At 46.5% G+C, this 23,259-nt stretch overlaps 1 protein-coding gene across 1 annotated transcript in view; it reads left to right on the top strand.

Annotated features, from left to right (window-relative positions):
- LOC110128796 (atherin-like) overlaps nt 1-23,259 on the top strand; it is a 216,898-nt gene that overhangs the window by 6,086 nt on the left and 187,553 nt on the right. The gene's annotated exons all lie outside the window — the stretch shown is intronic.

The raw sequence follows: 23,259 nt of genomic DNA, 5'->3' as shown, positions 1-23,259 counted from the left end.
GATGCTGGTACCACTGTGACTTGAGCCCTGTCAAGGAAATGAAGTTTCCTGGTAGATTGAAACTCCTCCCCCATCACAGGAGACACACCCACGTGTGCCAGGCTTCCCTCTGATCCCTGCCCCGTCTCCCTGACAAGTGCGGTGTCTACCATTGCTACAGGGACGGTTGTGGGGTGTGTGCTCCACGGTGGGCAAGTGTGCTCGTGAATCGTTCTTCACTGCTTCCAGCCCCGCAGGGGTTGATCCAGCCGCACCATCGACCCAGTGCAGAAGAGTCTCCTCCTGGCTGGACCACACCCGAGTTTCGGGCAGACACACGCTCTGCGGCTTCTCTTCAGCAGGCGTTTCAACCTCATCACATATAGGTTCTGGCATGTAAGCTAGGCCAACAAATTTTGCTGAATAACGTGTTGGAGTTGGTGTTACAGCTGCGTGTTGGAGTATCTTGGAGGCAGGCGTGTGTAAATACAAACTCTGCCATTCAGTTGGTTAGTGGGAAATGCCGTCCAGGCTCTGGGCTCCGTCTGTGTCACGTTGACTTGGCTTTTCTCTCTGGTGAAGTGTTTTAGATCCCTTACCAGCGTGTTTCTCCCTTATTTGGGGCAGCTGGCAAAAAGGCAGAGCTGCAAATAAATCCTGGATGAGTGTGGGACTGAATTCATATAAATTTTCGCAGAAGAAGGCTACTAAGTGGCTGGTTTTTTCAGCATCATGGTTCAAGGGCTCTCTGTTGTGATAGATCGGTGTTTCTGCTATTAATTTCAATGAGCCTTTCCTTTTGCTTTAATAGGAATCCTAAAATGTCTTGGAATCAGCCCTTCCTTGGGGAATGTTGTGATTGTACATATGAACTGAATGCGCCAGTTTGCTTATGTCGAATGGAAATGATGGGCTGTAGGATCAGGGAGAAAGACAGTCAGAAATTGCTGACATGCCCAGTGACACTGGCTGGTGAGGTCGGGAGCCATCAGAGTGGAGTTAGGAGAGTGCTCTGCAAGGCTGGGTGAATGTGGCTGACTTCAATGATTTATAATTCCATGTGTGTGTGCTTGGCCTGTAGTGCTAATGACTGCAAATGGACTGAGCTAAGCAGCTGGTCTTCAGGAACCTCTGGCTGGTACATGAATATAACATTTAATTACGTTAAAAGTCCACTGTCGCTTATTCCCCATAAGGGACAGAGGAGGTGATGGCCCGTCATCTGCTAGCCTCTTACCGATGTGTAATTCACCTGCTGCTGGACCTGCAGTGCTCTGGCACCAGAGAAGTGGGAGAACCAGGGAGGCTCTGAAGACATCAGTCCCTGCCGAGCCCCCGACTAGCCCGGCGCAACCTGGAGTTGTTTCATGGGCAGGGTCAGCGTCTGCCTTCCAGCTTTCGGGGCTTTGGTTGTGAAGGTCCGGTCTGGTTTTCTGTCTCTCACTTTCGCTTCTATTGACTCTCACCCCACTCATTCTCCTCAAGGGTGTCATTTCTTTCCTTTCATCCTGTCATGGGATGACTCCTAAGAAGACTTACCAGAAAAGGAGGAGCCGCATCGGTGCTGACACCCCAGGGATGGGGGGAGGCCAGGCTGCAGCCCCTGATGGTGGTCTCCCTGGCTTCTTGTCCAGGACGGCTCGCAAGACCGCACGCGGGCCGTGCTGAATTGATTTATTTCTAACAAGATTCTGGCTCAGGTTTCCCTTGAATAGTAGTTGTTATCTAACTTGGAGGATTCAGAATGTGACCTGACAGGCCAGTCAGGAGCATTGTATTACACAATTCAAGCCCTGCCAACTTTCAGACCCCCTGGAAATACACCGCTGCGGGGATGTGAGATCTGCTGTGTTGGATTGGCAGGAATCGGTTAGGACTGCGGGACTGCGGCCCCAGCTTCACCGAAAGCCCCCCGTTGCTGGGTCTGCCGGGCCTCACCTCCTCTTGGAGGGTCTCTGCCGGCAGGGCTGGGGGTCCAGGAGGCTGAAGGCCGAAAGTGCAGGGTGATGGGCACCTTCTGGGGCTCACAGCCACTTGCTTCCTGCTTCCTCAGGGTTGGGGGTGATGGAGGAAAGTGGTGGTCCTTTGCCTCCAGCACCCCCACTGTTCCGCCCCCTACAAGGGGCTGGCACCCGCTTGAGGCCAGCATTGTCGCTGGCTGACCTTCCCGATACCCTCCCGTCACCTCTGCCCGCCCCTCCTCCAGCACAGCTGCTCCCCTGCTGCTTTCTGGGACTGGACTTTGGAACCCCAACCCAGCCCTGTGGAGGATTCCGGCATCCTCTGAGTCCCCCTGGGGTTTCCTCTAGCCCCTCAGAGCCAGCAGCCTGTCTGAGCTGCAGCTGGACCTAGAGTCATGGCGAGAACCACAGACTCCTTGAGGGTTTAGAGGTGGAGAGACAGGAGACAGGAGTTTAAGAGGGGGTCTGTGTCTGCGCCTCATACTCTTGTCAGTGGAGTGTGATGTTCTATGGAACCTGTGTGTTTAATCTTTATAAACACATGCTTATACTTTTAGAGGGAGAATATTTTTCGTTTGCTGCACCAGGAGTCAAGCTGCATCCTCCTAAACACCTGGGCTTCCCTGGTGGCTCAGTGGTAAATAACCCACCTGCAGTGCAGGAGACATGAGAGATGCAGGTTCGATCCCTCAGTTGGGAGGATCCCCTGGAGAAGGAAATGGCAAACCACTCCAGTTTTCTTGCTTGGAAAATCCCGTGGACAGAGGAGCCTGGCAGGCTACAGTCCATGAGGTCACAAAGAGGGCAATGCTCTGTGAGCATCACAATTTCCTCTTAATGTCAGCACAAGAAATTAGTCACAGAACTCGTGACTTTTAGCATTAGATTTGATATTTTGGGACAGTGAAAGTAATATTGCACATAAGTGAGAAAATCTAGTCTAATGCATGCATTTTAATTTATTACCAAGTAAATATGCCAAATTTGTCTAACAATTTAGGGACATTGCATAGTTTATAGTGACAGTTCATTTATGAAAGAACTAGGGTATTTTTTTTTTTAAGTCATAAAACAAAGTGGAGAGTGACTCTTATCCCTTGAGTTATTTATGGTGGAAGATTAATAAAAACATTGCACGTAATGAATGAACTTGCAATGACAGGATTACAGCAGGAATAAATATCACAATAAATAGCAACAAATTTTACATTTTTAATCAGGCTAAGGAATTTTACTACACAGCAAATTAAGTAATTTTGTTTTTATCTGGCACAACATTAAAATTGTTTTATCATGCATACTGCATTGAACACACATTGCCCATCCTCCCAAACTAGTTGAAACTCCTTGGGGACGGAGGCCTGTCTCTGGTTTACGCAGCCTCTGTGTCTGGGGTGTTACTCTGTGCGTGATCGGTACTGGCTCACCAGTGTCTGCTGGGTCAAACCTGAATGGAAGGTTTTTTAAATTTTGGACTATAGTTGATTTACAATGGTGTATTGGTATCTGCTGCTAATATATATATATAAGCAAAGTGAATCGTGTATATATATATGTGTAAATACACACAGGTGCTCATGTGTGCTCAGTTGTGTCTGACTCTGTGACCCCATGGACTGTAGCCCTCCAGGCTCCTCTGTCCACGGGATTCTCCAGGCAAGAATACTGGAGTTGGTTGCCATGCACTTCTCCAGGGGATCTTCCCAACCCAGGGATTGAACCTGCGTCTCCCGTGTCTCTTGCGTTGCAGGCATATTTCCTGCTGAGCCATGGAGGAAGCCCTATACACAGACACACACATATTCACTCTTTTTTAAGATTCTATTCCCATATAGGTCATTAGAGTACTGAGTAGAGTTCCCTATGCTCTATAATTCTTATTAGTTATCTATTTGATGTACAGTAGTTTTAAATTTAAATAAACTAATCCTTATGAGGAAAGGTACATGAAGGAAAGGCAACCTTATGATTAGTTGTTTGCCAAAAAACCCTGAATAATGATTTGGTTAAAAGCAGGTTGGGATTTGGGCTTCCTTGGTGGCTCAGTGGTGAAGAACTTGCCTGCCAGTGCAGGAGATGCAGGAGACAAGGGTTCGATCCCTGGGTGGGGAAGATACCCTGGGGGAAGAAATGGCAACCCACTCTAATATTCTTGCCTGGGAAATCCATGGACAGAGGAAGCTGGCGGGTTACAGTGCAAAGAGTTGGAAATGCCTTAGAGACTAAACAATAATAGAAACAAAGATTGGTATTTGGGGAGGTGGCTTTTCATTTATGATTAATCTCTAAGACTGGTAGGTAGGTAAAAATTACTCTAGAAAACTCCTTGTCTTGACCATAAAATTTAACATACCCATTTGACTATATAGTCTCTCTCCAATGGAAGCATGGAAGGAACATCTTTGTACAAATGTCTGAAAGGTTGTTGCTGAACCATGAAAAGATGCTGGGTTTCTTGACCTCCAGAGGAGGGGAATTCAATCTGGGGCCAGTGACAAGGCTTGATTGTTCAGAGCTTTTGTGTAATAAAGTTTTATTAAAGTATAAAAGAGATAGAGAAAGCTTCTGACATAGATATCAGAAGGGGGGGCAGAAAGAGTGCCCTCCTGCTGGTCTTTAGCCAGATGTGATATAGCTACTAAAGTGAAATGAAGTTGCTCAGTCATGTCCACCTCTTTACGACCCCATGGACTGTAGCCCACCAGGCTCCTCCATCCATGGAATTTTCTAGGCAAGAGTACTGGAGTGGGTTGCCATTTCCTTCTCCAGGGGATCTTCCCGACCCAGGGATTGAACCCAGGTCTCCCGCATTGCGGGCAGACACTTTATCATCTGAGCCACCAAGGGATCCCATATAGTTACTAGCAGACCGTTAATTGGAGAAGGGAAATGTCTCAAAACTCAGAGACTGGCACCACGCCCCTCACCCACAACATGCAACTTGATATAACACTGGCACAAAGTGAGTGTCCTGGGCCATAAAATGATTGACATGAATCTTGAAGAAAGGCAGGTTTCCAAGCAAATACAGTCTCCTTACAGAGCTTAAGGTAACATTAACCCTACCATAGAGTTGCCAGAGCTTACACAGGACTGGGAAATAGACTCTTGGAGGCACAAACAGAACCTTGTGTGCCCCAGGACCCAGGAGAGAGGAGCAGTGCACACAGGAGATTGACCCAGGCTTGCCCGGAAGTGTCCAGGAGTCTCTGGCAGAGGCATGGGTTGGTGGTGGCCCGCTGCAGGGTTGGGGGCACTGAGTGTAGCAGTACATGCGTGGGATCTTTTGAAGGAGGCTGCCATTATCTTCATTACCTCCACCATAGTTTGGCCCCAGGTAAATAGCAGGGAGGGAACACAGCCCCAGCCATCAACAGAAAATTGGATTAAAGATTTAGTGAGCATGACCCCGCCTATCAGAACAAGACCCAGTTTCCCCCTCACTCAGTCTCTCCCATCAGGAAGATTCCATAAGCCTCTTATCCTTCTCCATCAGAGGGAAGACAGGCTGAGAACCACAATGACAAAAAACTAACCAATCTAATCACATGGAACACAGCCTTGCCTAACTCAATGAAACTATGAGCCATGCCGTGTGGGGCCACCCAAGACAGACGAGTCATGGTGGAGAGGTCTGACAGAATGTGGTCCACTGGAGAAGGGAATGGCGACCACTTCAGTATTCTTGCCTTGAGAACCCCATCAACAGTATGAAAAGGCAAAATGATAGGACACTGAAAGATGAACTCCTATGTTGGTAGGTGCCCAATATGCTACTGGAGATCAGTGGGGAAATAACTCCAAAAAGAATGAAGGGATGGAGCCACAGCAAAAACAATGCCCAGTTGTGGATGTGACTGGTGATGGAAGCAAGGTCTGATGCTGTAAAGAGCAATATTGCATAGGAACCTGGAATGTTAGGTCCATGAACCAAGGCAAATTGGAAGTGGTCAAACAGGAGATGGCAAGAGTGAATGTTGACATTTTAGGAATCAGTGAACTAAAATGGACTGGAATGGGTAAATTTAACTCAGATGACCTATATCTACTACTATGGGCAAGAATCCCTTAGAAGAAATGGTGTAGCCATCATAGTCAACAAAAGAGTCCAAAATGCAGTACTTGGATGCAATCTCAAAAACAACAGAGTGATCTCTCTTCATTTCCAAGGCAAACCATTCAATATCACAGTAATCCAAATCTATGCCCTGACCAGTAAAGCTGAAGAAGCTGAAGTTGAAAGGTTCTATGAAAATACAAGACCTTTTAGAACTAACACCCCCCAAAAGATGTCCTTTTCATTATAGGGGACTGGAATGCAAAAGTAGGGAGTCAAGAAACACCTGGAGTAACAGGCAAATTTGGCCTTGGAGTACAGAATGAAGCAGGGCAAAAGCTAATAGAGTTTTGCCAAGAGAATGCACTGGTCATAGCAAACACCCTCTTCCAACAACACAAGAGAAGACTCTACACATGGACATCACTAGATGGTCAACACCGAAATCAGATTGATTATATTCTTTGCAGCCAAAGGTGGAGAAGCTCTATACAGTCAGCAAAAACAAGACCGGGAGCTGACTGTGGCTCAGATCATGAACCCCTTATTGTCAAATCCAGACTTAAATAGAAGAAAGTAGGGAAAACCACTAGACCATTCAGCTATGACCTAAATCAAATCCCTTATGATTATACAGTGGAAGTGAGAAATAGATTTAAAAGACTAGATCTGATACACAGAGTGCCTGATGAACTAGGGACTGAGGTTCATGACATTGTACAGGAGACAGGGATCAAGACCATCCCCATGAGAAATAAATGCAAAAAGGCAAATTGGCTGTCTGAGGAGGCCTTACAAATAGCTGTGAAAAGCAAAGGAGAAAAAGAAAGATATATCCATCTGAAAGGAGAGTTCCAAAGAATAGCAAGAAGAGATAAGAAAGCCTTCCTTGGCGATCAGTGCAAAGAAATAGAGGAAAACAATAGAATGGGAAAGACTAGAGATCTCTTCAAGAAAATTAGAGATACCACAGGAACATTTCATGCAAAGATGGGCACAATAAAGGACAGAAATGGTATGGACCTAACAGAAGCAAAAGATATTAAGAAGAGGTGGCAAGAATACACAGAAAAACTATACAAAAAAGATCTTCATGACCCAGACAACCACAATCTAGGTGTGATCACTCACCTAGAGCCAGACATCCTGGAGTGCAAAGTGAAGTGGGCCTTAGGAAGCATCACTAGGAACAAAGCTAGTGGAGGTGATGGAATTCCAGCTGAGCTATTTCAAATCCGACAAGATGATGCTGTGAAAGTTCTGCACTCAGTATGCCAGCAAATATGGAAAACTCAGTAGTGGCCACAGGACTGGAAAAGATAAGTTTTCATTCCAATCCCAATGAAAGGCAATGCCAAAGAATGCTCAAACTACCACACAATTGCACTCATCTCACACACTAGCAAGGAGATGGCAACCCACTCCAGTATTCTTACCTGGAGAATCCCATGGATGGAGGAGCCTGGTAGGCTACAGTCAATGGGGTCGCAAAGAGTAGGACATGACTGAGCGACTTCACTTTCTTTCTTTCACACGCTAGCAAAGTAATGCTCAAAATTGTCCAAGCCATGCTTCAACAATACATGAATCATGAACTTCCAGATGTTCAGGCTGGATTCAGAAAAGGGAGAAGAACCAAAGATCCAATTGCCAACATCTGTTGGATCATTGAAAAAGCAAGAGAGTTTCAGAAAAGCATCTATTTATGCTTTATTGACTATGCCAAAACCTTTGACTGTGTGGATCACCACAAACTGTGGAAAATTCAGAAAGAGATGGAAATACCAGACCACCTACCTGCCTCCTGAGAAACCTGTATGCAGGTCAAGAAGCAACAGTTAGAACTGGACATGGAACAAACAGACTGGTTCCAAATCAGGAAAGGCGTACATCAAGGCTGTATATTGTCACCCTGCTTATTTAACTTGTATGCAGAGTACATCATGAGAAATGCTGGGCTGGATGATGAAGCACAAGCTGGAATCAAGATTGCTGGGAGAAATATCAATAACCTCAGAGATGCAGATGACATCACCCTTATGGCAGAAAGCAAAGAGGAACTAAAGAGCCTCTTGATGAAAGTGAAAGAGGAGAGTGAAAAAGTTGGCTTAAAGCTCAACTTTCAGAAAACTAAGATCATGGCATCCAGTCCCATCACTTCATGGCAAGTAGATGGGGAAACAGTGGAAACAGTGTCAGACTTTATTTTTTTGGGCTCCAAAATCACTGAAGATGGTGACTGCAGCCATGAAATTAAAAGACACCTCCTTGGAATAAAAGTTATGACCAACCTAGATAGCATATTAAAAAGCAGAGACATTGCTTTGCCAACAAAGTTCCATCTAGTCAAGGTTTTGGTTTTCCCAGTAGCCATGTATGGGTATGAGAGTTGGAAAGAAAGCTGAGCACTGAAGAATTGATGCTTTTGAACTCTGGTGTTGGAGAAGATTCTTGAGAGTCCTGTGGACAGCAAGGAGATCCAACCAGTCCATCCTAAAGGAAGTCAATCCTGAATATTCATTGGAAGGACTGATGTTGAAGCTTAAACTCCAGTACTTTGGCCACCTGATGTGAAGAACTGACTCATTTGAAAAGACTCTGATGCTGGGAAACAGTGAGGGCAGGAGGAGAAGGGGACGACAGAGGATGAAATGGTTATGGCATTGCCCACTCAGTGGACATGAGTTTGAGTAAACTCTGGGAGTTGGTGATGGACCAGGTACCCTGGCTGCAGTTCATGGGGTCACAAAGAGTCGGACTCTACTGAAAGACTGAATATTTGCATGAGTATAAAGTACTGGTTTGTCAAGTTGGTTCGGAGTCTTGGGTAGGAATGGACTTGAAGAGAGTCTTTGGTAAATATATAGTTCATTAACATAGCTTAAGACAAACATTTCCATAAGAGAAACAGGTTGATCAGCTCAAGGTTTGAGAAGAGTTAAGTTCAGGTGGAGCCAGGTGTTGTCATAGCAACAGAACTTTAAAAGAAACCTCTTTTAAAATTTGTGTAGAGAAAGGAAAAATTCAGCACTTATAGTTTGTTTCCTTCTGCAGCTTAAGAGAGAGATAAAAGATGCCTGACACTTGCAGCCTATTTCCCTGTTTGGAGACCCCTGCCTTCCTGACTGTTACCCTCTCATGTCTGGACAGCAAGATCCACAGCACTGTATTGAAGAAATCTCTCAAATTCCTAGGTGGCTGGCAGCTGGGGAGACACCCCAGGGTCCCTGCTCCCCCACAGGGTCTAATCTGTTCTGCCTTAGTATTAAACCTTCAGGAACTTCACTGGTGGCCCAGTGGTTGGGAGTCCAGGCTTCAAACGCAGGAGGCACAGATCAATTCTCGATCAGGGAACTAGGATCCCACATGCCACGTGGAGTGGTCAAAAAAAAGCAAAAACAAACCTTTATTCTTCAGTGCATTTCACTATGAGGATTAGACTTAAGAAGTCACATTTTCTGCATCTTATGCAGAAAGGGGTCAGTTGCAGGAGTCAGAGACTACACTGCCTTTTGTCCTCTAAGGAGGGTTTCTGTGACGTGAAGGAGACTGGAGATCACAGCAGATCTTTGATTGAGGTGTGTTATTTGAGGGGCAGCCATTCAGCAGCATGGCCATGCACAGAGATTTTGATCTAGCTTGAACTTTTCAACGGAAGCCTGCTTGACTGGCTACTGCTCTCCTATCAGAGGACATGTGACAGGGTATTATTTATGTTTGGAATTTAGTCTCACTTTGTTCTGGTTTTAAGAGGATCACAGGAGGTTGCTCGAGGCAGAGATGACCTGTAAGATCTGATGGGTGGTCTGAAGTTCACCATCAATATTGTCTTTGGACCAAAGGTACAGTGTTTCTGTTCTATCTGTGTGAGTGTGTTTCTCCATCTGCCCTTTGTTTCTTGACCTTTCCCTTAACGAGATCCTTGCTAATCTCACTGCCGTCAGAGTCCTGTTTGTAATCTGCTAAGGAACCTGGGGGATCACACAGCCAGTGTGAGATTCATCCTGAAACACCCTGGTGGTTTAAGTGCCACGGATGTCGCTTAAGGTTGTGCTCCAGGACCAGGGGCCATGGTGGCCTATCTTACAGCGAGATGCCTGCTGACAGTGCTGCGAGGGTACCGAGCGCAGGAAGCTTCCCTGGGGCCCCCACGCTGAAGGCACCCCCCTGCCGAGTAAGAACTGCGCATGGAGGCTGTGCATATCAGGAGCTCTGTGACTTGCTGTCTTCTCATTAAAGTACAGTTAATCTTGAATAAGTACATTTAGTTTTTATCAATTAAATTTCATTTTTATTAGTAATTACATTTGATTTAATAATAATTGCATCTAATTGTGGCCTTCCCAGATGGCTAAAGAACCTGCCTGCTAAGCAGGAGACGCATGTTCAATCCCTGGGTTGGAAAGATCCCCTGGAGAAGGAAATGACAACCCAGTCCAGTATTCTTGCCTGGAGGATCCCATAGACAGAGGAGCTTGGCAGGCTACGGTCCGTGGGGTTGCAAAAGAGTAGGACCTGACTTAGTGACTAAACAGCAACAGCAGTGTTTAATATTTCCAATAACGAACACTTCCCGGCAGTCTGGTGTACCTTGGACGCCAAGCAGCTTGGGTCCATGTACTAAGTTCCCTAGACATCAGATGCTCCATGTCCTGCCTGTCCAGCCGGCGCCCCCTGGCCAGCCTGCAGATGGGGTGTCTCTCTCCAGCACATACAGTCCTGCCATCTGAGCTGCCTGCATTTACCAGGACAGCTGGTCCTTCCCTGACGTGCTGTGACATTGCGTCCAAGGGTGTGCCCTGCATGGCCCTATGTACTGTGTCCCCGCATCCCAGCACCCGGGGGAGGGGGGGCAGACCCAAGCCCTCTGTGCGCCTAGGGGTGATGTCCATGGGCTGGTCCGTGCAGGCAGGCAGGCTGGGTCCATGCTTCTCTGTGCCATGGATGAAGTCCTGTCTCCCCCAGAGGTTCTCACGGGGGAGCCTCACTCCCAATGGGCTGGTCTTAGGAAGGGTGGCAAGTACCTGGGTGCTGGGGGTGAGCTCTCCTGCTGGACTGGCGCTCCTGCGTGCAGAGGCAGAGAGGGCCCTCCTCACATGGGGACACAGCAGAGGCGGCTGTGCAGGCCGGGAACACGGCCCCCAGCCCTGCCAGAAGCTGACCCTGGTCGCGGCCTCCCAGCCTCCAGACTGTGACAGTAATGTCTGCTGCTTAAGCCCCCAGCCCGGGGAACTGTGACAGCAGCTTAGGCTGTAGGATGGTGTGTTTCCAGGGGACGTCTGTCTAGAACATGGTCTTTCCGTCAGCTCACAGCAGGATCACTGGGAGGCCAGCTATGGGGGGGACCAGAGTTCGTGTCCCCCTTAGCGCAGATACTGCTGGGGAGTTGTTTGTACTTGGCGTTTATGGGCTGTGACTCCAGTGCAGGGGCCTTAGATCCAGCTTTTGAAGACCTGGTTCTGGATTTTGCTCATTTTGAGACACTTTGTTAGTCACTCAGTCGTGCCCAACTCTTTGTCATCCCATTGACTGCAGCCTGCCAGTCTGCTCTGTCCATGGGATTCTTCAGGCAAGAATACTGGAGTGGGTAGCCTCTCCCTTCTCCAGGAGATCTTCCCGACCCAGGGATCGAACCCAGGTCTGCTGCACTGGCAGTTGGGTTCTTTACCATCTGAACTACCAGGGAAGCCTTTGGGATAATTCAAAAGCTCTCTTACAGAAGAGGTGTATGATTTATTCGTTCACACTGAAACTCTTTGATTCTGAGTTTTTCTTTTAAAATTTTCTTGCAAAATTATTTGTTAAAATTATTAAATTTAAAAAACCTTAAAATTTGTTAAAATTAAAAAAGAAAAATTTCCAGGTTACTCCCATCTGTGAGCTCATCCAGCCCCTCGACTGTTTGACTGGTCTCCACTGGCAGCCAGGCTAGGTTTTAAGACAGCGGAAGAGGCTTCACCCAGAGTCTTTGAACTGATCTATCCTCTGCAGAAACAGTCACTCCCCCCTCCCCCGCCCACCATCTGCAGTTCTAATGGCTGACTCCATCTGCTTACTTCTGCTGGGTCTCACTGTGTATTTATACATAACCAAATATATTGAGATAAAGGTAGTGATATTTAGGTGATGAGTGTTAATAGTTTGCTAGGGTTGTGGTAACAAAGTTTCACAAACTGAGTGGCTTAAAGGGAAACTTGTCTGTTAGTTCTGGAGGCTAGAAACCCAAGATCAAGGTGTCAGTCAGCAGGATCATTGTCCCTCCGGGGAGGGGCCCATCAGGACTTCAGTGTATGAATTTAGGGGGACACAATTCCACACATAACTATGATTGGCATGAAGACAGTCCGCTTATGGAGGCTTAGAACCAGTGGGGTCCTGGGAGATTATTGGATGCAATCTTAATATTTTGCACATGAGCTCAGTGGGCAGTAAAGACCTTATTATATTAAAAATTAAATCAGGGAATTTGTCATTGTTTAGTCATTCAGTCATGCCTGGCTCTTTGTGACCCCATGGACTATAGGCTGCCAGGCTCTTCTGTCCATGAGATTTCCCAGGCAAGAATTCTGGAGTGGGTTGCCATGTCCTCCTTTAAGGGATCTTCCCGACCCAGGGATAGAATCCACATCTCTTATATCTCCTGCATTGGCAGGTGGGTTCTTTACCTTCTGAGCCACCAGGGAACCCTTTAATCGGGTAAACCGTCCTTCAAACGCTCCAAAATAATGAAGCTCCCTGCTGTTTGCCCATGTCTCTTCTCCAGCCCCAGTGGGCATTCTCTTTCTCTGACTGCCCATCCTGCTTCCAGCCCACCTCCATTGCCCCCATGAAACACTCCCCAGCTATTCTCCCCACCCAGCCCTGCACCACCAGCCTGTAGTAGCTAGGTCCATTCTGTCTCCTGATTTTTATTCACTGAAATTTTCAATGTACACACCACCTTGTGTTTTCATCATGTTGTGCATTTTTAGGCTCTGCATTTGTCCATGGAAAAGATTCTGGTTCTGTTATTAAAAGGAACTCTGATACTTAGGCATGTGAATTTTTTCTGAAATAGTTTTTTTTTGTTTGTTTTTTTAGCTGCATTGAGCAGCATGTGGGATCTTAGTTCCCGGACCAGGGATCAAACCCAAGCCCCCTGCATTGGAAGCACAGGGTCCCAACCACTGGACAGCCAGGGAAGTCCCCTGTGTATTTCAGGGGCTATTTCAGACTAACAGGTGTTAGTCACCTGGATTTTGAAGAGTGGATGGTAGTGAGTGTCTGGCTTGCCGTTCCTCACACATACATGAAACATGCTGCTCATTTGCACTTTGACAGTGGTGGGTCTTTCGTTGGGACTGTATGTGCATCACATATTTAGGAACTTAGGGAGTCCCCAGGGGCACAGACTCTGTTGATCTTATCTCTGTAACAAGGCTGTGTGCTCCTCAAAGGCATAAGTGTTCTTTTTCCTGCTTGGTGATGACTTCCTGCTGGGGCAGGGCTGTGCGTGGGGACCTGTCACCGTAGCTAGGGAAGCCAGAGGTCATCTTAATGTAAATGAGGTCAATGGAGGAAAATGTGTTGTCTCACTGGACTGCTGCTAAGTTGCCTTAGTCGTGTCCAACTCTGTGCGACCCCATAGACGGCAGCTCCCCTGTCCCTGGGATTCTCCAGGCAAGAACACTGGAGTGGGTTACCATTTCCTTCTCCAGTGCACAAAAGTGAAAAGTGAAAGTGAAGTCGCTCAGTCGTGTCTGACTTTTAGCGACCCCATGGACTGCAGCCCACCAGGCTCCTCCCCAGCCAATATTTTGAGAGTAAATGTATTTACCATGATTATATCCTATGGGGTTTGCCATTTGAATTTTGAATACAATGTGAAATATACTTTTAAATATTGTAAAAATTACAGCCACATTAATCTTTCTGAAATGTTAAAAGTAAATTTTGTTATTTATCTACAGTGAATGAAAATGCACATCTTTTAAAAAATTAAATGAGACACAGAAGTATGCAGCATACAATTACTGACAGGCCTTACACAGGAAGACAAAATAGATTAGATATCTTAATGGGAAAATCAGTGTTTAAATATATTACTTCCCCTACTATGACTTAGAATGGCTTAGATGTTACTGCTTCATGTGATATGTGCATAATTGTCTTGATTAATTCTCTTAATACCTACATGTATTATCTTGTATTCTTGCAGTTAATTGAATGAACAAATTTAAAAACATTATTCATGAAACTCCAGGCCATAGTATGATTAAATAATGTTGCATTCATAATTCCTGCTAAATATGAGATACATTTGGATTTTTGACACAGAATCAAAAATTCACTGTAATCTGGCTGCAAGCTTTTGAAGAAATCATGAGGCAAGCCTGCCACCTGCTGGTCAAGACTTGTTACTTCAGTCTACATTTCAAATAATCTGGGCATTTTTCATTACAACAAAAGAATATAATACAAGTTGAAGCAAGCTGCAATGAATTACTGAAGCTTGAACATCCCAACAATTTTCATTCCCATAAGCCTTTCATGTTTATTTTTCCTTCTTGATGACCGCTAATGATAAATCTAGGGCTATATTTCTGAGCCTTTGATACAGAGTTCAGGTACAATTCATGCTTCTTTCTCTTGGGCAGTTATGTACCAAGAACCTAACTGTAAGTGCTCCCAACCATCCTGCAGCATTGCAGTCCTCTGCCTCTGTTTCCTGACCACACACACACACACACACACACACACATGGAGTCACCATGACCCTGTCATGGAGGACCCAGTGGGGCTGCACCCCTTCAGAGCCACCTGGGAAACCCCCATTCCATTAACAGGAGACCCTTTTGGCTCTGCTTTGAAAAATCTGGACACCAGCCTTTCCTAACCACTTGGCTGCCCTCTCCTGGATCTGGGTCACTGTCCTCCCAAGTCTGAGTTAGTGCAGTAGCCTTTCAACAGGCCTCCCTACCTCTCCTGTTCCCCTCAATTCAGCAGCCAGAGCTGCCTACTCAGGCTGGAGGCCTCCTCTCTCTTGTGGTCAAAATCCCACCATGGTTCCCCCACTTGCAGGGTAAAAGCCAGAGTCCTCACCGGGGCAACAAGATGGTCTGGCCACCCCACCCTCCTCTCCCAGTGGGTCCCTCTTGTTTTCTCTGTTGCGGTCACCCTGGTCCTTTGGCTGTCCCCTGAATGAAAAGGCTCAAACCTGAGGTCCTACTGCTCCACTAGATACCCGTTTGGGCCCAGTCTAGTGTCCTAAATTCACCCTGCACCACGCTTCTTGCCTGCATCTCAGCTCTCTCTGCCAGGCAGTACCCACATGGCCCTTTGTCACATCTAAGATGTTATATGATACACTTGTGTATTTCACTTATTACTTATGGTCAGCCTCCCATGTGAGAAAGAAAGCTCCATGATAACAAGGATCTTCATTTACTGATGGGTCACAAACACTCAGAACTGTGCCCACAAATATAGGCATTCAGAAATGCTAGTTAAATATGTGGATATATCCCTTTGTTAAGCAAACAAAAAACAACCAAAAACAACAACAAAATATAGGGTTATATTGTATAAACAAACTGCTTTATCAAAACTCTTTTGCATAGTATTTCTTGAATATTTTCCCATGTCAATAGACATGCACCTCATTTTTTTCTAACTACATTGAATGCCACTGTATGGTAATTCAGTTTGTGTTAGTCACCCAGTCATGTCTGACTTTTTGTGACCCCATGGACTGCAGCCTGCCAGACTCCTCTGTCCATGGGGTTCTCCAGGCAAGAAAACTGGTGTGGGTAGCCATTCCCTCCTCCAAGGGATTTTCCATACCCAGGGACTGTACCCAGGACTCCTGCATTGCAGGCAGATTCTTTACCATCTGAGCCACCATTAATTTACTGTTTAATTAATTAATTTGTTTTAATGGTAACGTTTTAAAAATAGCTTTGTTGAGATGTAATTCACACAACACAAACTTCCCCATTTAAAGTGTACGATCCAAGGGACTTCCCTGGCGGTCCAATGGTTAAAGTGTATGATCCAAATAAAGTGCAGAATCCAATCCATGAACACAGTATATTTCTCCATCTGTTTGTGTCCTCTTTGATTTCTTTCATCAGTGTTTTATAGTTTTCTATGTAGAAGTCTTTTGTTTCTTTAGGTAGATATACTCCTAAGTATTTTATTCTTTTTGTTGCAATGGTGAATGGTATTGTTTCCTTAATTTCTCTTTCTGTTTTCTCATTGTTACTGTATAGGAATGCAAGAGATTTCTGTGTGTTAATTTTATATCCTGCAACTTTGCTATATTCGTTGATTAGCTCTAGTAATTTTCTGGTAGAGTCTTTAGGGTTTTCTATGTAGAGGATCATGTCATCTGCAAACAGAGAGAGTTTCACTTCTTCTTTTCCTATCTGGATTCCTTTTACTTCTTTTTCTGCCCTGATTGCTGTGGCCAACACTTCCAAAACTATGTTGAATAGTAGCGGTGAGAGTGGGCACCCTTGTCTTGTTCCTCATTTCAGGGGAAATGCTTTCAATTTTTCACCATTGAGTATACTAACACATATATATGGAATTTAGAAAGATGGTAACGATAACCCTATATGCAAAACAGAAAAAGAGACACAGATGTATAGAACAGACTTTTGGACTCTGGGAGAAGGTGAGAGTGGGATGTTTCAAGAGAACAGCATCGAAACATGTATATTATCTAGGGTGAAACAGATCACCAGCCCAGGTTGGATGCATGAGACAAGTGCTCGGACCTGGTGCACTGGGAAGAGCCAAACGGATCGGGTCGAGAGGGAGGTGGGAGGGGGGAATCGGGATGGGGAATACATGTAAATCCATGGCTGATTCATGTCAATGTATGACAAAAACCACTACAATATTGTAAAGTAATTAGCCTCCAACTAATAAAAATAAATGAAAAAAAAAAGTGCAGAATCCAATGGCAGCAGACACTTACTGAAGACCTGCCCCCCGGCCAGGCGCTGAGGATGAGCGCTGACGATGCAGCCATGAGAAAGAGCGTGGCTCGGCTCCTGTTCTCAGGGCCTGGGAGGAGAACACTGAACAGAAGCACGGAGAATTACTGACCGTGGGAAGAGCTACAGAGGAAAAGTGTACTGCCTGATGGAGGCCCTGGCTGGCCAGTGCAGGGTGACGGCGATCTGGGCCTCTCCTCCGTGAGCATGGGGCCCCAGGACCTGAGTGGGGATGGGTGGTGGGACGGGAGCCCTGGAAGGAAGTTGTTGTGGTTGGCCGCCTGGGCCGCTTCCTTCTCTCACTGATAAGGTGCTGTGATGAGGCGCCTTCAACGGTCTCCATCCATGAACTAGGAGCTCCAGGTGGTCCGACAAGACATATGCAGGTCTGCCCTTCCTGCCTTTGTTCTTTTTCTGCTTTCTGAAAATTTTAAGAAGAATTGCTGGAAGGGTGTCTAAGGAATCCTCGTTGTGGCTGTGGCTTTGTTGCCTCCTTCCTGGGACTGTTCAAAGGGGGTTCAAGGCACCTGGGGAGGGGCCCCAAGGCAGGTCTTTGCAGGTGGAGGCTGTCCTGAGGGCAGCATATGACCTGGACTCTCAGTCAGGCTCCAGTGTTCCTGAATTATAGCCAGACCTGTTTTTATTCTCTCCTGGTTTCTTCCTTGAATGTGAAATCATGAAGAGCCCTGTGAGGTTCTCATCTTAAGTGCTTTTTCAATGACTCTAATAAACATATGACTGTGGTGTCTGGGCAATCCAGCTTGTAAATACTCAGTGTTACTGGAATTATGACTGTATTTCAAGTTAGTACTTAAATTTTCATCATCAGTTATAAATTTCAAGTTTTAAAAAGGACATGAAACATTTATGAGAAGTATGATATAAGGAAATTTAAAAAAAAAGAACCGTGAAAGCAGGAATACAAAAGAAAAGCAAATGAGCCAAACCAAGCTAGTAAGTGAGAAAATGAGTTACATATTCAAAGCAGATGAGAGTGGGAACTGTGCAATACTTGTTTTACCCTCAATTCATTGTTGTTCAGTTACTCAGTCGTGTCCGACTCTTTGTGACCACACACCAGGCTTCTCTGTCCTTCACTGTCCCCTGGAGTTTGCTCAACCTAATGTCCATTGAGTCAGTGATGCCATCCCACCATCTCATCCTCTGTTGTCTGCTTCTCCTGCCTTCAGTCTTTCCCAGCATCAGGGTCTTTTCCAATGAGTCAGCTCTTCACATCAGGTGGCCAAAGTATTGGACCTTCAGCTTCAGCATCAGTCCTTCCAATGAATAGTCAGGGTTAATTTCCTTTAGGATTGACTAGTTTGATCTCCTTAAGTAGGCTTTTAAAATTTCATTTGTACTGAAAAGTCATTTTGCTTCTTTTCCTCAAGTATCTGCCCTTTATTCAGATTTAGCTTTAGAACCTGCATTGTCAGAGTTTGTCCTGATCCCCTAGTTGAGACGGAATATCCCATCTGCAGGCTCCTTGGGGCTCCCCCAGTGCTTCTCCTGCTCCATGGTGATCCATTTTCTGGATCAGAATGGCCTTCGAAAACCAAGTCAATTCTGCTATTCTCCTGCTTAGAACCCTGCAGTGGCTCCCACATTCTTGGGCTAATTCAAGATCTTGCATGGCCTGTAAGGCCTTACCTGGTTGAGCACCCCTTCACCTGCTCTCTGTCTCATCACTTTTCTTATGGGCTGAGTTGGGGTAGGGCATTCATATATTGATGTTCTAACCCCCAGGACCTTAGGATGTGACTGTATTTGGTTGGAAAGCCTCTAAGGAGGTAATTAATTTAAACTAAGGTCATTAGGGTGGGTCCTGGTCCCTTAGGACACCTGTGACCATGGTCGTTATAGGGAGAGGTGAGGACACAGTCATGCACAGAGGGATGACCAGTTAGGCACAAAGGGAGAGGCAGCTGTCCAGCCATAAGCCAGAGAGGGAGACCTCAGAAGAAATGGCCCTGCCGGCCCTGGATCTCAGACTTCTGGTCTCCAGACTGGGCAAGTGCATTTCTGTTGCTGAAGCCAGCCATCTGCGGGGCTTTTCCCACCTCTGCTGACCCTGCAGCCTCTCTGGGCTCTTCACAGTTACTTCTCAGGCCCCTGGGCTCCACGGCCACTGTGCACGGTGTCTGCAGGCCGCTCTCTGCCAGTCTCACCTGCCTTCTGCAGCCCCCATTACAGGAGCACCCCAGCTGTATATCACTCTTTATCTTGAATTGTTTTCTTTGTTGTGCTTAGCACTGCATAAAACACTAATACATTTCTTTACTCTCCATCTTCCTCTGCCAACTTTTTCTTGCCCCAAATGTAAGGATCTCTCTTGTTTGGTTCACTGCTTTAGGTTGAGTGCCTAGAGTAGTAGGTGTGAGGTGAGTGCTGAGAAAGAGAGTAAGCTGGGCAGTCAGGCAAAAAAAGGGAATTTATTTGAGGGAAAACGAGAGGATGACTGCCCCTTGAGAAGAACCCGTGTCCTCCCTTTCTGACAGGGTCTTTTTCATACCCCGCCAGTGAAAAATTCTCTGAAGGGATGGTTAATTTTTAGCCTGTAGCTGAGTCCTGCAGTCATGTAGCCAGAGGTCTGGAATCCAGTGGTCTCATAGCCTTGAAAAGGTAAGTGCCAGTGGGAAAACAGAATGTTCTTCGGGCAATTTGGTCAGTCTCAAGGGTCACTGTGGCTTTATTCTTTGTTTTTGAGGTCAATATAATGAGCCATTTCCACCATGGGCCCCTGTGTAGACCCTATCAGTAGGCACTCAATAAATATTTACTGCCTGAATGAATAAAATGAGTAAGTGAAATGTTAAATTGGGAAGCGTCGAAGTAAGGTAACTCTAAAGGCACACCAATCAATGGGTATGTTTTACCATCTGAGCCACCAGGGAAGCCTCAGTGCATATATTTAAACATAATATTCTCCTAGTTAGTGTGGGATTTCAGAAAAAGGAGTTAAGGTCCATGACTTCAGGAATCTTGATAAACACACATTACCAGTTAAAATGAGATATTTAGTCAATATTTGATTTTCATGGCGATTAGATTATCCAAAATTTTTAATGAAACCTCCTTTTGTTAAAGTCAGTAATTGCTACTCACTGAAGATTTAACTGGACTTCCCCGGTGGCTCAGATGGTAAAGAACCTGCCTGCAATGCAGGAGATCTGGGTTCGATCCCTGGGTTGGGAAATCCCCTGGCTAAAGACATGGCAACCCACTCCAGTATTCTTGTCTGGAGAATCCTATGGACAGGAGAGCCTGGCGAGCTACACTCCATTTGGAAAGGGATTTGAAGATACACCATGCTGTAGAAGTATTGTAGGAAAGCATGAAAGGTAAAGGAAGTGTGGTGGGAGTGTGGAATTCCTTAAGTGGACAAGTCAACATTTGAATTTAAATGAGAAGAAAACCTTGCGGAGTGACAACGGTTGACTTTAGGTTAATTTGAATCAGTCCTGTTAATTCCCACCAGGACCAAACAGCTCTGGCTCTTTAGCTGGTCGTGGACCAGGGTGGTGGTCCCAGGGCTGCCGTGGAAGCTCTGGGGACCAACAGCAGGAAATCCACACAGACCACAGGTACCATCATATATTTGGTTTTCCCTGTGGTAGTGGTTGCCCCCATGTGCTGGCTCCATAGGTACTTTGTACCACTGCCTTTCAGAACGTCTGTTTGAGTGAGAGAAGTGTGATTGGCTTGCTTAGGGTGAAAAAGTAAATTCATTTTTTCAGCTATTAAAGTAAAGAACCATGTTAGAGAAGATTTTGTGAATGAAGAAATAAAGTGACCCCAATGTTACCCTCCGCACCCCCGCCTCCCCTCCTTTTTTTGGTAAATGTCTTAGCTTTTACACAGTTGTAATTCAAGTTTTCTAATCGGGGTGGGGAGACCCTTAGGTAACGATTCCTTGTGGCTGTTACCCCAAGACCCTCAGTGACAGATCCCGCGTGGCAGTTACCACGAGACCCTCAGTGACAAATCCTGCACAGCCGTTACCGCAGGACACTTAGGTAGCGGATCCTTCACCACCGTTGCTGCGAGGAGGCCGTTGGTGACAGATCCCTCACAGCAGCGCGGAACCCTGAGGTGACGGTTGGCGGCAGCCATTAGCAATCCTGAGGTGAAGATTGGCGGCGGCTGTTAGCGCAGAGGTTCGAGGCCACACCTCGCCCCGCCCTGCCCGCGGTAGGCGGGGCAGAAAGCAGCGTGCCCTGACGGAAAGCTGAGGGACGGGCAGATGGCGTCCTTCTCCCCAGAGCGCTCCAGGCGCCCGGGCCTCAGGCTGGCGCCCAGGGGGACAAGCTGAGGGCTGCGTCCCGCCCGCCGAGTCCAGAGCTCTCCCCACAGCTGCCCACCCCCTGGGCCCAGGCTTTGAGGCACAGGGAAGCTTTCCCCCATGCCCGTTTCAGTGGCCTGATGGCAGCGGCGTCTCCATGGGTCATGTCTACCGAGGCCTCAGCACCTGGAGGATAGGAGCCTGCCCGTCAGGTAATAGCTTCAGTCTCTCCCAGTCAGGTTTGGAACTTGGCCCAGCTTAGACCACCCTCTGTTCTAGGAGGAGCCGGAGGTCAGGGTTGAGTTGCAAGGACATCCACATCTTTACTTGGGGTCCCCCTCGGTGGTTGAGGCTGTCCTCAAAGAAGGGCCGTTGTCTGAGCTGGGAACAAATCTGACGGTACTTGCTGCAGCGTGGATTCCCATGGATCCTGTGCAAATGATTCTGTCCAGTTTCAATGAAAAGCCTGAGGGCCAGGTGTGTCCTGGGCACCCGGTCCCCTCCACAAGGACAGCTGGGTCTGGGGGTCTGGCCCTGAGAGAACTCCACCTCCTCAGCCAGGCCTGGTGGGTGGACCCAGGATGGGTGCTGGGCAAATGCTCCTGGGCCGGGTGACCATGTCTTAGCCAGGACCTGGACTTGGAGGGCAAGAGTTGAGCCTTGGGACAGTTCCCTTTCTTTCTTTCTTTTTAAAGATTTATTTATTTATGTTTGGCTGGGCTGGGTCTTTGTTGCTGTGTGAGCTGTTATCTAGTGGCAGGAGGGGCTACTGTAGGTGCGGTGCACCTGGACTTCCCACTGTGGTGGCTTCTCTTGTTGCAGAGCACTGACTCGAGAGCACAGGCGCAGTAATTGTGTTGCAGCGGCTTAGTTGCCCCATGGCATGTGGAATCTTCCTGGATCAGGGATCGAGCCAGTGTCCCCTGTATTGGCAGGCAAATTCTTTACCATTGAGCCACCAGGGAAGCCCTGTGCCCTTTCTTATCAGAACAGAAGATAACATTTGTCTTGGAGATCGTGACCTGTCCATGACCTGACTTGAACAAGGAAGAATCTGACTCCAAAAGATGTTTTCAACAACTTCCTGCATGCCTCCCTCACCTTTCCTGGAAAAGAGCTTTGCTGAAAGTTTTTGAGGAGATTGGGGTTTTAAGGCATGAGCCACCCGTCACGTTACAAGACTCTGTAATAAACCTTTCTCTGCTCCAAACTCTGACATTTTGGTATTGTACTCGTATACCCTGACTTCATCCCATGTGATCATTTTACCATAATGGTGTCTAAAACTTAGCTAAGTGAGTGAACCGTAATTGACAGAACATTTACCTATTGTGAGTCCTTTAGTCATCAAACTGCTATACTCACCCTCAGCATTTTTTGTTTTATTTATTTATTTATTAGCTTTATGCTGTTTTAAATTATAGTTACTGTCTTTGTAGTTTTGAATGTCTTGCATATTTTGGGTAAGTCTTTACCTGTCCAGAAGTGGGGTTGCTGGTGGGCAAGAGAGGGTGAAGGCAGCAGCTCTGGGCCCCCAGGACTGTACCCATTCCTAGGAATGGGCTGCTTCCTTGCCTGCTCTTGGCTGGCTCCTGGGAACCGAGCTCTCAGGACACATGGATTGGAAGAATGTCCAGCATGTCTGGGGGCTGAGGCCTCTTCTCATGGTTTCTCCAAGTGGTTCATATTGACAGTGTATTTATGCCATACACCTGCTCCCCCCCTGTGGCAGATGGGGCAGTCTTACAACCACATTGTCACCCATCACTGGTGAAGGAATTAAAAAAGTCTCATGGAACTGCTGGGCAGGGATGTAGGATGCTTGTTCCTGCTTTCCTCTAGACTTTGTCCATGTGACTTTCTCTTTGAGATTTTGCTCTATGCTTTTGCTGAAATAAGCTGTACCTGGCCTGTTGAGCTTCAGTTGCTGATAATGGAAACACTCTGGCTGATGTAAGCAAAAGATGTTTATTATCATATATTCTGTGGTTTCCAAAT

The sequence above is a fragment of the Odocoileus virginianus genome, chromosome 18 (genome assembly GCF_023699985.2).
Source record: "Odocoileus virginianus isolate 20LAN1187 ecotype Illinois chromosome 18, Ovbor_1.2, whole genome shotgun sequence".
NCBI classification, from domain to species: Eukaryota; Metazoa; Chordata; class Mammalia; order Artiodactyla; family Cervidae; genus Odocoileus; species Odocoileus virginianus.
Note: the sequence above shows the minus strand (reverse complement) of the source record. Positions and strands in the feature narration are given on the sequence as shown.